The 7,184-nt window shown below is 34.2% G+C and overlaps 1 long non-coding RNA gene across 1 annotated transcript; it reads right to left on the reverse strand.

Annotated features, from left to right (window-relative positions):
• Positions 1-875: 875 nt before the first annotated feature.
• LOC134236634 (uncharacterized) lies at positions 876-5,018 on the reverse strand. The gene is made up of 3 exons (XR_009985657.1): positions 4,954-5,018; positions 4,637-4,771; positions 876-1,098 (listed from the first exon to the last, which is right to left on the reverse strand). It is a non-coding gene; the product is annotated as an uncharacterized LOC134236634 (long non-coding RNA).
• Between the last annotated feature and the right edge of the window lie 2,166 nt (positions 5,019-7,184).

The raw sequence follows: 7,184 nt of genomic DNA on the forward strand, positions 1-7,184 counted from the left end.
TTTGCTCTGAGATACTCGAAATAAGAGTCAGATCAAAATGTAAAATAGGAAATTAATACTGGATTCGTGTAAGAAAGAATCTGTGAAAGTATTGTTAAATTTATTAATAACTAAAGTATAGAAGGAGTTTCAGATAAGAGATGGGTACCCTTCAATATTATAGAAGGAATGGCAGTATCCATGTTTTGCTATGGGAGACCAAAAATATGTATCGGATCAAAAAGTAAATAGGAAGCTAAGTGCACAATGGCACTATTAAACAACGATTGTGTGAAAGTCTTTTAAATTTCTTCGGAGGTGTAAGAGGTGTTGCGGATAACATATGGGTACACAAAAGTGTTAGATATGCTTTAGACAATATTTTTAATTCAAATAGAATTTGAGACATTAACTTTTCATTTAAGATATTTTTTCAACATTTCTGAACATTATTTAACTAAGAGCACTCTACGGGTGAGGTAAGGGAGAAAAAATATACTATGGACAAAGATCATAAATAACTACATGTATTACTTTTGCTTGATAATTGGATCAAGGTTTGTCAAATATTTTACCTATGTTTACTCAATGGGTAAATTTTAACCCCTGTAAAGCCAAAAGAAGAGGTGCCATACCCCGATCAAGTTTTTCAATTGCAAAATAATTTCTGGCATTGACTTCCCTAAATTAATTTCCTGAACACTTGTACCTTTTAACATATATTTATTACAAATATGCACAATATTTTATTTATGATTGAATTGAACATACATGTATTGATAATTTTAAATAGTCTAGACTCATTTACATGTATTCCAGGTTTTTTTTTAATCTACCTTACTTCATTGTCCATATGTGGTATCTCAACATAAAGATCATCGGTGTTGTTAATGGTATGATGTTGCCTTTTCAAAAATTCGTTTTTCAGATTTTTGTAAATTTCATAGATAATGATCAGGAAAATATATATTGAAATCAATGTTCCGATTGAAATTATAACACCTCTATAAGAGTAATGATAGTTTTCTAATGTTTCTGGTGTAGTAATTTTTAGAATGTAGGAAATCGTCCAATTCGGGGAATGCTTGGATAGACTATACCCTCTATTTCTTGAATGATCTGAAAAATACAAAAGAAAATGACAACATGTTTTGAAAGATAATTATAACAATACACATCTGTACCACTTGTCTGCTTCAATAGAAGCTTGAACATCTAATATTTATTTAAGATTTTCAAATTGTTCTTCAAAATTGAATAATCTGAAAATTATTTTCATAAATTAAATTATTTTCAATAAAGCCTTATTTGTTATTGTAGCAAATGACATATGAAAATAATAATAATAGGTTTCATTCTGCTATTCTTAAGTTTTATCTAGTATACCAGACTTTTTTTTCTTGCAGATTTTTACACGAATTTTCTTTAATGTGATTTTTTCCATGTTATGTGTGAAATAGTTGTGAAACTTATAATACTAGAAATCATGTTGCGTTTTTTTTCTCTTCATATTACATTGTCTATTTGAGTGAAAAATTCGCAAGAGGGAAGTTAAACAACAGATGTACAATCAATCACATTCATACATTTGAAAATATTAACTATTATTATACTTTCATGTTAAATACTACAATCTGATTGGTTTAGACGCAGTTAACAATCCGTTCTATTACCCAAATCCTTAGCAACACACGTGGCAATGGGTAACACAACGGTAATGCCACATGCGTGGAACTTATGCGCTTGAACTTATGCTTGAAAACAACAAACGACAGACAGAAATAACGAAACTTTAGAAGGTAAAGGACTCGTAGAGTATCAAAAAAACAATAAAGAGGTCAGTAAATCTTTTTCAAAGTAGCGGGGAGTTTGAAAGCTTTCTAAATGTGAACGAAAAGGCTATCGACGATTAGTATTGCTGACATAGTAAATTAAGAAGACATTCAGTATGATAAAATAAATGGTGCCTGTTTTGGAGGGTAACAGTTGAAATTGACACCCCTCGGAAAACCATTGTCAACCTCCGCTGACGCGTCGGTTGACAATGGTTTTCCTTGGGGTGTCAATTTCAACTGTTACCCTCCAAAACAGGCTCCATTTATAATTGCATATCTTTTGAACAGCTGGTACTAACATTTTCTTTTTAACATATTTCTACATGTAGTGACCTGTAATTGGGTACAAAATTTATTTTGATCTCTTGACTTTGACTTTTGAAATTGACTTATATTTGTGAAACACCAGTCTTCGTCAAGACATGTAAAATAGGGGCATCAGTGAGCAAACACGTGTGGTATTTTGCTCGTGTTTTTTGGCTGCTGAACGTAAATGTTAACGTCCCTCCCGAGAATTTTTTCACTCATATGGAGACGGCACCGTATGCTGGTGAAGAGCTTCAAATTTTGACCTTTCCTCGGCACTCAGGGCCATTGAGCATTGAGGGATCCTTATTGTGCCAACGCCTGCCGCTGAATCGGGGCCTCGGTTTTTAAGGTCTCATCTTAAGGATCCGTGACTTTCACTTCAAAGTGCCGAGCGCATGGCGAACGAACAATTGCTACCCATTTTTTCGACTAGGTCAGTCGAGGCCGAGATACGAACTCGCGACCTCCCGATCACGGGCGAGCGAGCGCTCTACCGACTAAGCTACCGTGAACGGTAACAATGTTAAGAAAATCGTTGTGTAATGAACTTGGTTGGTACGTATATATAACCAAATCTACTGAGAAGCCTTTCATGCTTCACAGGATTCGATTACGTGACCAATGAAGTTCATTTCCAAGAGAACTTTAGAACATAAATTCTAACATCGACGATATATTATTTATTTACTATTGTTACTTTCAATATATTGACGATATATTTCTTGAACTTAAAATACCACAGAGTCTTCCTCATCTTTTCATATTCGATTGTTTTACTGAATAAAGACAAATTAAATAAAATAACATTAAAACTGTTTGACAATCCAGATGATTTCATTTTTTTTCCATCGTCAACATTTTAAGCTCACCTGAGCCGAAGGCTCAAGTGAGCTTTTCTGATAACATTTTGTCCGTCGTCAGTCCGTCCGTCTAGCTGTCCGTCCGCATGTCTGTCTGTCTGTCCGTCTGTAAACTTTTCACATTTTCAACTTCTTCTCAAGAACCACTGGGCCAATTTCGACCAAACTTGGTACAAAGCATCCTTTGGTAAAGGGAAATTTAAATTGTTAAAATAAAGGGCCAAGTCCCCTCACAAGGGGAGATAATCAAGAAAAGACAAAAAAAGTGTGGAGTCGTTAAAAAATCTTCTTCTCAAGAACCACTGGGCCAGAAATGCTGAAACTTATGTGGAAGCATTCTGGTATAGTGTAGATTCAAAATTATTCAAATCATGACCCCCGGGGGAAGGGCGGTGCCACAATGGGGAATCAAAGTTTTACATAGAAATATATAGGAAAAAACTTTAAAAATCTTCTTCTCAAGAACCACTGGGCCAGAAAAGCTGAAACTTATGTGGAAGTATCCTGGTATAGTGTAGATTCTAAATTATTCAAATCATGACCCCCGGGGGAAGGGCGGGGCCACAATGGGGAATCAAAGTTTTACATAGAAATAAATAGGAAAAATCTTTGAAAATTTTCTTCTCAAGAACCACTGGGCCAGAAAAGCTGAAACTTATGTGGAAGAATCATGGTATAGTGTAGATTCTAAATTGTTCTAATCATGACCCCCGGGGGAAGGGCGGGGCCACAATGGGGAATCAAAGTTTTACACAGAAATATATAGGTAAAAAACTTTGAAAATCTTCTTCTCAAAAACCACTGGGCCAGAAAAGCTGAAACTTATGTGGAAGCATCCTTGGGTAGTGTAGATTCTAAATTGTACAAATCATGACCCCCGGGGCAAGGACGGGGCCACAATGGGGAATCAAAGTTTTACATAGATATATATAGGAATTATTTTTAATGTGTCTAAATTATGATCAGTGGGGTAGGGTGGGGATGCATTATGTATTACAAGGGGGAAATCTGGTAAAGAGCAGAATGGTCAAAGCTTCTCATGTGAGCGATGTGGCCCATGGGCCTCTTGTTTTTCCGCTGTTACCTGTAATCTAAATGATGTGAACATCTCCAAACTAATTTGATACTCCAGAGCATGCTCCGAGTTCGAGGCAGGCTACTGACAGATGTGTCGATGTTTCAAAATCCTCCCTTTAGATCAGGAATTCATTTAGTCTATCTTCGTTGGAATGAGCTTTTAGCACAGATAAATTATTAGGTCGTATTATGGCAGATGTATTGAATACCAATTTGAGGTCTTTGTATTTATATTGAATTTTACTACATGTATGAAATGTTCCGTTTATCTTTTCGATACACAAGGTTCACAAAGACTGAAGCCGGTGAACAGGGGATGTGCTTACTCCTTCATGGCAACTGATTCCATGCCTGTAATATCCAGAATTCATTATTTATGTCTACTTCATAGATTTATTTGGGGCGATTTTTAAAGGTATTTTACTATTACGTTTTCGTCACTTTTTCATTCATGGAGACCTTATAGTGTAATGTGCATTGTCTTCAAAATACCACGAACACTTTCCGTGCCTCACCTATCTTGTCGATTTTAATATTGATTATCTGTGTGCTTTAAGAATATACGCTTTAGTTTACCTGTTGTTTGAATACAACCACTACCATGATTGCAGTCTGTCGAGGGGCATAAGCATTCTAAACTACATAGACGTCCAAACCACTTGTCTGAACATTTATCAGAGCAGTTGTGTCCCCAATATCCTGCTGGACACTCTAAATAAATACAATAACTCGTAGTGTATTTTGTCAAGCTTAGATTCCTAAATGCACATCTTGTAACTCCACCAATATTTCAAATGTAAAGATGTAAGAGAACATAATAATTAATCAAATCTGTTATACGTTTCAAATCTATTTCGTGATCATAATAAAAAGTGTGCATCTGAATGACCAACCTTTGCATGTGTTGTTGACGTAGTAATAATTATAGCAGCAACTTGGTTCTCCAAATTCATTTCTTCAAAATTGACAAAATCATATTTTTAATCTTACAAAACATAATAATTAAGAGATATAAAAAATATAGTGCAAAATATTTGGAACTAACTTTACAATGCAATTTTGAAATTACTTTACAATGCAATCATCTAGAGCCATTGTAGACAAGAATGTAATTTGAATTATAAGAATAAGTAAACAAAGCATAGTCTATATTGGATGATGAATAGACATACCATCTGGTCGAACAATAACGTTCGATATTGCGAATACGGAAGTTTGACACTGTGTATGAATGTTTTCTCTCACCGGAAAAAAATTAAAGTATAAATTCCTATTTATTCTTATCCAATTTCAACACGAGTTTAACGTTAAGTGTCTATGTTGTAATTATCTGAATCGGCTGCAGCCACCTATTTTTTAATTAATTTTCTTTTCCATCTAAATATCACGATGTATCTTTTAATCAAATTTCAAATGATGCTTTAATGCAGATAAGGACAGTTGATCAAGTTATGTAATGAAGTACTTATTAGAGAACACCAAACACGTAACGAACGAATATCGGTTTAACGAACGGTAAACTTGTTTACTTTGTGATTATCTGTGTAACTGACGAAAAGTACGGACGAATCACTCGTATAGAAAAATAAAAATTATTTGTGAATTTCATAAGTATATTCGCTTTGGTATTCCATGTACCAGTATGATTTAAATATATGCTTATGTTCAGGTGTGTATTTATTGATTCATTTCAATTAACTTATAATAAATGAAAATTGATCCATATTAATTATAATTAATATTATATTATAGCATTGACGTATCAGAGGGGGGTTCCAGGGGTTTGAACCCCCTTTATTTTTGTACAGAGAGAGAGAAAGAGAGAGAGAATTTTTAGCTTTTCTGTAATTTTGATATTTATACGTCTAATCATTTGATAAAAAATCTCTGTCCTTTCTGCTCGCTAGATCTGTAGATTTTCGCGTATATATTTGCATTCCTCCGTGTACCTTCACAACCCCGTTTAAGTCTTCCGAACTTCCACAAGTAACATACATGGAAAATTCCAGCGAACTTTAGCTTTTGGACCATCTTCAGAAGTAACTAACTTTTAGAAGTATGCATATGAAATATTTTTAATCAATAAAGAAAAATGTTAAAATGTTCCTGTAGTATGCAGAAGGAGGGTGCTCACTTTTTCTGAGAATAATCTTTTGCTACAGTTTTAAATAATATTTTGTTTTGGAAGCTCCCTCAACATCTTTTGTTGCAGGAAAATACACAGATTCAAGAATGAAAGTACTGTATCGAACAGAAAAGTGACACGGAGTCCCCCTCTACCCCCTCCCAATTTTAAAGTGTGGTGCATAGGTTGTTTTATTTTCGTTTTGTTTTTGTTTGTTTGTTTGTTAGGTCTTTTTTTTTTGCTTGTCAAATGTTTTTGGAGCTCCCCCTTCTTATAAATGAAGCTACGGACTTGAAGTATCTATGCATGATTGCAGGGTACATCGACCTGGACCCCCCCCCCCCTTTTTCAAAAATTGCTGCATCCGCCCATGTTAAAGGATGACCTTTGTTCATTACTATAATGTCTTATATATGACACGCCAAATTCACAAAAATGAGCTAAACATAGTTTCACAGTCGATAAACTAGGTTTATCGGTTGTAAACTATAGTTAACGGACTGTAAACTATAGTTAAAAAATTGAACGTTAATTTATATTTTACATCTGTAAATCACAGTTAATGCGATAATCTATGTTTCAGAACCGTAAACTATGGTTTACAACTCTAGTTAACGATCTGATAAATATAGTTTCACGATTTGTGAAACTATGATTTTCAACTCTTAACTATAGTTCACGATTATAAATTATAGTTTACAGACGTGAATCTGTGTTTATCAACAAAATCTTTTGTTAACGTTTTATTACAGACAGATAAACTCAGATTAGCATTCGTAAACTAGAGTTAACAACCGTTAAATATAGTTTTACAGATAAAAACTATAGTCTACGGTTTGTAAAATTTAGTTTACAGTTGATAAATCCAGTTTATCAACTGCGAAATGAATTTGGCGTGCCATACTTATAGGTTGTAACCATTATCAATACGACGCTTTGCAAGAGCTGAGCACAATATAACAATAGATGCAAGTTCCCATCTAGGGTGTCGATATACGG

Source organism: Saccostrea cucullata, unplaced genomic scaffold (assembly GCF_032062105.1).
Source record: "Saccostrea cucullata isolate Sc308-1 unplaced genomic scaffold, CSIRO_AGI_Scuc_v1 ctg4311, whole genome shotgun sequence".
NCBI lineage: Eukaryota > Metazoa > Mollusca > Bivalvia > Ostreida > Ostreidae > Saccostrea > Saccostrea cuccullata.